The sequence below is a fragment of the Tupaia chinensis genome, unplaced genomic scaffold, assembly GCF_000334495.1.
Source record: "Tupaia chinensis unplaced genomic scaffold, TupChi_1.0 Scaffold000083_1, whole genome shotgun sequence".
Lineage (NCBI taxonomy): Eukaryota > Metazoa > Chordata > Mammalia > Scandentia > Tupaiidae > Tupaia > Tupaia belangeri.
The window spans coordinates 135,007-144,800 of record NW_006159544.1 but is presented as its reverse complement, the minus strand read 5'-3'; the positions used below and the strand labels follow the sequence as shown (position 1 = coordinate 144,800).

The window sequence follows — 9,794 nt, the reverse complement described above, 5'->3', positions numbered from 1 at the left end:
AATGTATCTTATAGATAAAGACATACATAGACTAAAAGTGAAGGGCTGGAAAAAGGTATTCCATGCAAACAGAAATAAAAAAGGACTGGAGTAGCAATACTGATTTCATACAAAATAGGCTTTAATATAAAAACTGTAAGAAGAGTCAAAGAAGGGCATTACATAGTAGCAAAAAGGCTAATTCATCAAGATGACATAACTAGAATAAATATTTATGCACCCAACTCAGTAGCACCTAAATTCGTGAAGGTAAGGCTGCTAAAGCTAAAAGGAGGGATAGATTGCAACACTGTAATGGTTGGAGATCTCAACATCCCATCTCCTTTTGACAGACAAAAAAATAAGCAGAGATACAGGACATAAATGACACTATAAATGAAATGGACTTGACAGATATCTATAGAACTTTCCCTAGGATCACAAAATTTACATTTTTCTTACCCCCACATGGAAACTTTTCAAAGATTGACCATATTATAGGGCACAAATCAAGCCTTTTACAAATTCAAAGGGGCATAGAAACTATATCCATAATCTTCTCTGACCAGGATGGAATTAAACTTGATATTAATTTCAGGAAAAATCCTCAAAAATACACAAACATATAGAAATTTAACAACCTACTCCTGAATGACTTCTCAGCTACTAAATAAATTAAGTCTGAAATAAAGAGATTTATGAAAACAAATGATAATGAGGACAGGAGTTTCCATTATCTATGGGGCATCACAACAGCAATCATAAGAGGAAAATTCATAGCAATTAGTGTACATAAGAAAAAGATAAAAAGGTGGTAAATAGACAACCTAACATCATACCTCAGGGAACTAGAAAAATAAAAACAAAAAAAATGCCAGGAAAAAAGAAATAGTAAAGATTTGAGCAAAAATAAATGAAAATAAATGAAATATACAGAAAATAAATGAAAGCGAAAGCTGTTTTTTTTTTTTAAAGATTAACAAGAGCAACACACCATTAGGAGACTGATTAAGAAGAGAGAAAGAATCAGATCAATCAACTGCATAATGAATCAGGCAATATTACAACAGACACAATAGAAATACAAAACAACATTAGAGAATACTATGAGTGACTCTATACCAACAAACTAGAGAATATGGATGAAATGAACAAATTTCTGGATGCATATAATCTTCCAAGATTGAATCAGGAGGACATAGAAAGCCTGAATAGACCCATAACAAGCCATAAGATTGAATCAGTAATAAACAACCTCCCAACAAAGAAAAACCCAGATCTTGAAAGCTTCGCTTCTGAATTCTACAAAATTTTTTAAATAAGAGTTGACCCCCATTCTACTCAAATTATTTCTACAGATCCAAAAGGAAGGAACCCTCTCAAATTCACTTTATGAAGCCTCCATTTTCCTTATTCCCAAAACAGATTAAGACATGACAAAAAAAAGGAAAACTACAGACCAATATCTCTGATGAATGTAGATGCAAAATTTCTCAAGAAAATACTTGCAAATCGTATCCAACAACATAACAGAAAGATTACTTATCATGACCAGGTAGGCTTTATTTCAGGAATGCAAGGGTGGTTCAACATACACAAAATCTCACGGAGTGGCGTCCCCACTGGGTCCTGGCTTCCCTATTCTGACACCTGGACCGACCAGTGCCAGCCAGCGTCTGTGCGCGGCCTGAGAGCCTAGAGCTCAGGTCCAGGAGCAAAGCATCCTTCCATTTCTGCCCAGCCCAGCCCAGCCCTCTGTCTAGCACACAGTAGAGGCTCGGCCTCCTTGATAAACAATGAGCGAGTAAAACAAATGCAGTTTACATTCATTCATTCATTCTCCAGACATTTATTGGGCTCTGCAGGGTGCTAGCCAGGAGGCTGAACCTCTGAGCCTCAGCGTCTGGCTGGACGAATGGCACATGGTAGCGGGTCGGCGACACACCTAGTGCTGGACATGGGACAAAATGGGAACCAAGCTGGCAATGAGGAGAAGGGGCTGAAACCAGATAGGAGGAGGGAAAGAAAGACCCTACCATGAGGACACTCACAGGGCGGCATCAACAGACCCTGCAAGGAGTTCCTGGGCTTTCACAAGCAGAAGGTGGAGCAGAAGAAGGCTGTCATTGAAGAGATTAAGCAGTGATTGAAGACAGAACAGAAGCTGCTCCAGGAAAAGCCCCACCAGGAATACTTGAAGATGCTGACCGAGAAAAAGGAGGTGCCAGAGGAGGCAGACGAGCTGGACCAGCTGGTGAGAGCAAAGACAGAGTCAGCGCATACAGCCACCCCAACCACACAGTCACTGTGACACCATCAATGACCTGGACCTCTCAGGGGCAAGGCTGCTCACATTGCCCCTACCTGAGCAAGGGGCTAGGAATGGGTCTGAGGAGGAGGCATCATCCATAGAGAAACCAATCAGAGCCTTACAGAGGAAGTCTAGAGACCCCGTGCTCTCCCAGCAGATCTCCACCCTCACAGCATCCCTACATGAACACAGCCACAAAAAGGCCTATAGGAAACCTCCCTGGCACACCCAGGACTCCACCAGGAAGGCCCCAAGTGTCACTTGGACCAGCAAGACCCAGCGCCGCTGACTTACTGGCAGAGCCCAGCACAGTGGACACTGAGACCCAAAGGCCAGGTGGTGCCCCCGCATGGGCTACAGGGACCTGTTCTGCCTTCACATGGCTGTCCCTGTAACCCCTCCCACACTGAGTTGAAGACTACCGGGCCTGTCTCTGGCCTTGATACCGAGCACCAAAGGCAAGCTTCTGGGGTGGTAGAAATGCTCAGGGTAGTGGGTCCCCCTCCATTCTCTTAACAGTTTCCCCTTTGGGCACAGTAAACAGCATTGGGTCAGGGTCCCTGGCCAGGGTTGAAGACTAGTGTATTCATGGAGAACTCAGAGCCCAACTGCCACTCCAGAAGGAAGGCAGCCAGGCAGGGTGCATAAATAAGAGCTGGCTCTGCCTGTTAAGTTTTGAGACTCATCCTGCCCCTCGCCCTGAGCCTCTTCAGTCTCCTCAGCTGAAATCTAAGGGCCGAAATGCAGCTAAGTCCTGGAACAGTCCCAGCCCCACCTCTGACAGCTTCCCTGGGTGTCCAGCAGAAAGCAGTTAGTCCTCACTTAGGAAAATGCATCTGAGCTCATAGGAGAGAGTGACCCCTTCAGAGCTGACCCCATGAGGCCAGCTGGGGTTCCACAAGGCCTGCTATATCTTCACTCTCCTCCCAGAAAGAGCTTCAGCATGGCTTCTGAGCTGCAGAAAACCAGCCTTGGCCCCTTGGTAGCAGCTTCTGAGTGGTGGGGTAGAGCACAGCAGTTTTGGGGTGTGCCCTGGTTAGGGGTGCGGTGTTGGGCTCTGCACACTGGCACAGCAGAAGTAAGCTGTGTCCTCAACCCCTGGTGAGAGCAGTTAGAGAGCTGGGGCCACAGGACAGTGCACGTAATGGGAGAGGGTGCAGGCTCACCTATCCCGGACAGGCTACCCCAACTGCAGAGGGCCCACCAGGAACATCACACTTAGCTGTGGGGCCAGCCTGGAATGGTGACTCAGTCAGGCTGTGCCTGGTTGGACAGCCTCTCCCAAGTCATCATCAGAACCCACCATCTGGTGATGTCTGACAATGGCTGGTGTAGAGCTCCCCTTACAGCAGGGAGCCACCTTGACCCCTTCTACCTGCTGACCCTGCTGCCTTCCCACAGTCCTCCTGGTGCTGAGGTGGGGCTCCTTCCCCGCCTGGGCAGAGTGGTACAGGTTATGAGGCTCTCCAGGTGATCTGGTGCTCAATCCAGGGCTGCACCTGTGGGTCTCACCCTCTGGACAACTGTGAGCAGAAAGAGTTGAACCCCAGGAGACATGCACATATGGGGCATAGGTTTGAATCTAGGCTCTGTGGCCAGTCACAGTGTGAGCTTCCTGCTATGTTGACCTTGGGTCTATGTCCTCATATGTACAGTATTTTGACAAAACACCAACCTGTAGCTGCCCCGAGGTTGAAGAAACCCATGCATGAACCATTTCCCAAAGCACCTGGCACTGCCTGGGGGTACTACTGCGGTATTTGCCATCATGCCTCTGCTGAGACATCTGACCCCAGGCCCTTCTCTCATCATCTAAAACTTCTGTTTACAATTTATGTTTCCAGGTATTAAATTCTCATCTACACCTGCTGCTTGTGCCATCAGTTCTCCAGCAGGCCTGGGAAACTGAGTCACAGTGATTGAGCCAGTCCGAATATTGGGTGGGTAGAGTTAGGGCTCTCCCGAGAACTTGTCTCTTCTGTTTTCCAAGCCTGGAGTCCTTTCTGTTGCCCTCCATCATGTGGTCCCGAGTTAAGCCTCCAAGAACTTTATCAAGGGCTATGTTGGGGCCAGTAGGTGGTATGGTGGTTAAGGTGCTATACTCCCACATAGCCAACAGCAGTTCGAGTCCCAGACCTGGTGGTTTGCTTTCTCACTTTCTCACTTTCTCTGGTGAGTGTGTATGCCCTATATAATAATAGATAAAATTAATTTTCTTAAAATCACACTGGGTGGGACAGCAGGTGATATGGTGGTTAAGGTGGCTGGGTTTCCATGTGGCTGACTCCTGTTCAAGTCCTGGACCTGGTGACTTGAAAAGCACACTGGGCGTGTGTGTGCCCAAAATCACTAAAGGAGAATGGATGGAGAGATAGCCACTTTAGGGGATGATTTCTGACTTTCCCTCTTTGTTGTCTCTTCACACACAACCCATGGGAAAAAAAAAAAAAAAAAAAAAAAAAAAAAGTTTAATTGTATGTCCTATGCAATGGAATAGAAAAAATAACTTGCAGATAAACCCCATAGCTTAGTGGTTAAGTTAGATAGATCCCACTGGCCAACCAAGCTTGCAAAACACACAGGGCATGTTTGCACTTTTTTGCCAAAATGCTGGCAGCCTGGAGAGGTAAAGAAGAGATTATGTATGACCAAGCCCCATTGAAGAGTGCTTTCTTCCTCTGTGTTAAGTGCATGCATCCTCTGGCAATTAAAAAAGAAGATGGGACCAGCCAGTGTCATGGTGGCTGAAGCAGCTGGATCCCACATGGTTTTCTACACGGTTCAAGTCCCAAAACCAGTGGCTGGAGAAAACACACCAGGTGCATGTGCATGTGTGCCCAAAATCCTGAAAAGAGAGAAATGGAGAAGGGATTGTGTTGTGATCGTTCCCATAGTGCTTTCTGTCTCTCTTCCCCCCAACACACCTATGAGTGCACACACCCTCTGACCAAAAAAAAAAAAAAAAATTATTTGGGGGCCAGCAGGTGGCATAGTGGTGAAGATGTTGGATTCCCAAGTAGTTGGCAGTGTTTTAACAATGTGGCTTGAAAATCACATCATGCACATGTGTATTCATGCCCAAAATCTCAAGAGATTGGAGAAGGAATTGCCGTGAGGCCATATCCTTGGGAAGTGACTTTTCATCTTCCTTCTGTCTCTGGTACACGCACACGCCCTAAGGAAGAAACCTTAACAAAAAAAACTAAAATAAAAAATTCTCGGACTTGTGATCAGCAGATGGCATAATGGCTATGTCATTGGACTCCCATGTAGTCGACCGTGATTTGAGTCCCAGACCTGGTGGCTTAAACTCACACCGGGCGCATGTGCATGCATGCCCAAAATCCCCAGAGGAGAATGGAGAAGGGATTGAGGCGTGGCCATCCTCACCGGAAGGGTGATTTCTCACTTTCTGTCTCTCTGTCTCTCTCTGTCTTTCTGGAGAGTACATGTGCCCTATGGCAAAAACCTCTCAAAAAAAATTTTTTTGGACTGTGTTGGCTCTCTGGATTCAGCTTCATGGCTATGAAGGCCTGCCCCCTGCCCTAAGCCAAGGTCCCCCTTTCCAGACCCCAGTGCTAGCCAGGTAGACAAGATGACCCTGTCCCTCTTTTTCTCTGTCCCTTCTAACTTTTTTCTTCTTTTCTTTTCTTTTTTTTTTAAAAAAAAAAAAAAAAAAAAAAAAAAAAACACACAACAACAACAAAAAAACCCTTTCTGGTCTGTTTGTGCTTTTATCTTGTTAATTTGTCTCCTCTTCCTTCCCTCAACTAGGACAGAAAGCATCCAGGCAACTCAACTTCTGACTGTGCTGGCCCTTATGCACAGCATGGTTATCCATTTTTAACCCACTTTCATTACCTACCACAGATTTCTGTTTTTTGGGTTTTTTGTTTGTTTGTTTTTCTCTTTTTGTTCTAGTTTTTTCTTTCGTTTTTCTTTCTATTTCTATTCCCTGCTTTTTCTTTTTCCTTACTTTCCTGTTGTCAGTACTAGGGAGAAATGTTCACCTGTTGAAATATCCACTTTGTAAGACAAATAATAATGTGATTGAATGTATGGAAGAAAATGAAATTTAAAAATTTTAAAAAAAACCTTTCCTGTTGTACTGCTCAGTCATTACCTACTGCATAGAGAAGACTAGGTACATAGTAGCTGAACATGGTGTGTTTTAGAAAATTCTTTGCACCTCACTGTAGCAGTTGCAAAAAGAGTGAAATTTTCCTTCATAAATCTGATTGCAAAACTTATCCTGTGATTGCCACACTGGAGGACACAGTAGAAGGGAGAAAATAGCACCAAACTATTTGACAGTAAGGGACATACATGAGCTCACATTCACAGAATCCTTGTCCAACAAATTAGCCAAAAGTGAATACATTACCAAATGACTAAAAATTGGAGAAGAGCCTCAAGGATGAGAGAATCAAATAATACATATCCAGCAAGGGAACACTGTAACTCATCTCCAAGTAGAGAAAATTTAGATGATATTACCAAGATGTCAGAAAAAGAATTTAGAATATGACAAAACTCTATGAGATGCAAGAGAAAAGACACATCGAGCTCAAAGAGATGAGGAAGTCCTTCCATGATATGAAAGAACAATTGGACACCATAAAAAAGAATCAAACAGAACTGTTAGATATGAAGGCTGTAATACAGGAAATCAAAACCTCCCTCAAAAATATTAAAAGTAGGTTAGACTGGGACCAGCAGCTGGCATAATGGCTATGTCACTGGACTCCCACATAGTTGACTGCAGTTTGAGTCCCAGACCTGGTGGCTTAAACTCACACCAGGCGCTTGCATGCACAGGATCCTGAGAGGAGAATGGAGGAGAACGGATTGTGGCATGGCCATTCCTCCAGGGGTTGATTTCTCACTTTCTGTCTATCTCTCTCTGTCTTCCTGGTGAGTGCCCTATAGCAAAAACCTCTAAAAAAAAAAAAAGGTTAGATTATGCAGAAGATTGAATTGCAGGAGTAGAAGACAAAACCTCTGACCTAGAAAAAATAATAAAAAATACTGAGAATACAGCCAAGAAAACTGAGGACACTATACGAGAAATACTAGATACCATGAAATGCCCAAACATCTGAATAATTGGTATCCCAGGAGGTGAAGAAACTGATAAGGACATTAATAATCTATTCCACAAAATTCTGGAAGAAAACTTTCCAAGTCTAGGGAGGCACTCAAACATATAGATAAAAGAAATATAAAGAACCCCAAGTAGAAACAATCCAAGAAGATCCTCTCCACAGCACATCATAGCTAGATTGGCCAAAACCACAGACAAAGACAAGATACTAAGACTGGCAAGAGAGAAATGTCAAACCACTTACAAACACTGTCCCATCAGGCTACCACCAGACCTCTCATCAGACACAATGCAAGCAAGGAAAGAATGGGAAAATATATTCAAAGCGTTAAATGAAAAACAATTTCAGCCAACAATACTATACCTGGCAAGATTATTCTTCATATGGGAAAAGAAGATTAAAATGTTCTTGGATAAACAAAACCTAACAGAATTTACCAACTCCAGACCAGCTCTTCAAGAAATTCTGAAAGGAGTACTATACCAAGAGAACTAAAGACAGACAGACAGACAGAACAAAAAGCAACCAAGTATATGGCCAACTTAATAGTAGGGACAAGTCTGGAAATATCGATATTAACATTGAATGTTAATAGATTAAATTCTCAGATCAAAAGACACAGACTGGCTGAATGGATTAAAAATCAGAAACCCTCCATGTCCTGCCTACAAGAAACCCATCTCATGGATAAAGACATACATAGACTAAAAGTGAAGGGATGGAAAAAATATTCCATGCGACTGGAAACCAAAAAAGAGCGGGAGTCACTATACTGATTTTGGACAAAATAGGCTTTAAGACAAAAATCATGAAAGATAAAGAAGAACATTATATAGTAGTAAAAGGACTAACTGAACAAGAAGATATAATGCTTATAAATATCTAGACACCCAACTCAGGAGCACCCAAATATGTAAAGACTGCTAGATCTAAAATGAGAGAGAGACTGTAACACAATAATTGTTGGAGATCTCAACACCCCATTATCTCCTTTAGACAGGTCAACGAGACAAAAAATAAGCAGATTCTGGACCTAAATTATATCATAAATAAGGTGGACTTCATAGACATCTATAGAACTTTCCACCTCAAAAAACACAAAATATACATTTTTTTCAGCCCTGCATGGTACTTTCTCAAAGATTGACCATATGATAGAGCACAAAATGAGCCTTTACAGATTCAAAGGCATAGAAACTATATCCAGCATCTTCTCCAACTATGGTGGAATTAAACTTGATATTAATTTCAGGAAAAACCCGTGAAAATACACAAATACATGAAAACCAAATAACCTACTTCTTAATGACTCCATGACTGCTGAAGAGATTAAGACTGAAATCAAAAGATTCATGGAAACAAATGATAATGAGTACACAAGTTTCGATAATTTATGGGATACTGCAACAGCAGTCATAAGAGGGAAGTTCATAGCAATTAGTGTACAAAAGAAAAAGATGGAAAGGTGGCAAAAGGACAACCAAAACTCATGTCTCAGGGAATTGGAAAAACAACAGAAAAATACAAAAAATGCCAGGAGTTGAGTTCCAGCAGCTCTGGCGACAGGAAAAGCAGTAGGGTTTATTCGCTCAACTCCGCAAAGGCTCTAAGAGTGCTGCAGCCTCAACAGGCACACAACACACACCCTGTCCGCAGCCAAGATGCCCAAGAGGAAGGTCAGCTCAGCAGAGGGGGCGGCCAAGGAAGAGCCCAAAAGGAGATCAGCGAGGTTGTCTGCTAAACCTCCTGCAAAAGTGGAGACTAAGCCAAAACAGGCGGCAGGGAAGGAAAAATCTTCAGACAAAAGAGTGCGAACAAAAGGGAAAAGGGGAGCAAAGGGGAAACAGGATGAAGTGACCAACCAAGACACTAAAGAAGATTTACCTGCAGAAAATGGAGAAACTAAAAATGAGGAGAGTCCACCCTCTGATGAAGCAGGCAAGAAAGAAGTCAAGTCTGACTAATATAATATACCATGAATATAATGCCATATACCATGTCTTATTAGTGGTCCCTGTCTCCAGAGGAATATTTTTATCAACTATTTTGTAAATGCAAGTTTTTTAGTAGCTCTAGAAACATTTTTAAGGAGAGAATCCCATCCATTTTTTAATCCCATTTTTTAAGTGTAAATGCTTTTTTTTTAAAGAGGTGAAATCATTTACTGGTTATTTATTTATTTATTTATTTATTTATTTGGAGAGGTTTTTGCTAGAGGGCACATGCGCTCGCCAGACAGAGAGACATAGAGACAGAAAGCGAGAAATCACCCCCAGAGGGGATGGTCACACCGCAATCCCTTCTCCTCCATTGTCCTCTCTGGATCTTGGGCACGCACACACACGCGCCCGGCGTGAGTTTTAAGCCACCGGGTCCGGGGCGCGAACCGCGGTCTACTA

The 9,794-nt window shown here is 43.0% G+C and overlaps 1 pseudogene; it reads left to right on the top strand.

The window, feature by feature from the left end:
- The window catches only part of LOC102494557 (nucleolar protein 12 pseudogene), an 8,200-nt pseudogene extending 5,588 nt beyond the window's left edge, over window positions 1-2,612 (top strand).
- The last annotated feature ends 7,182 nt before the right edge of the window (window positions 2,613-9,794 follow it).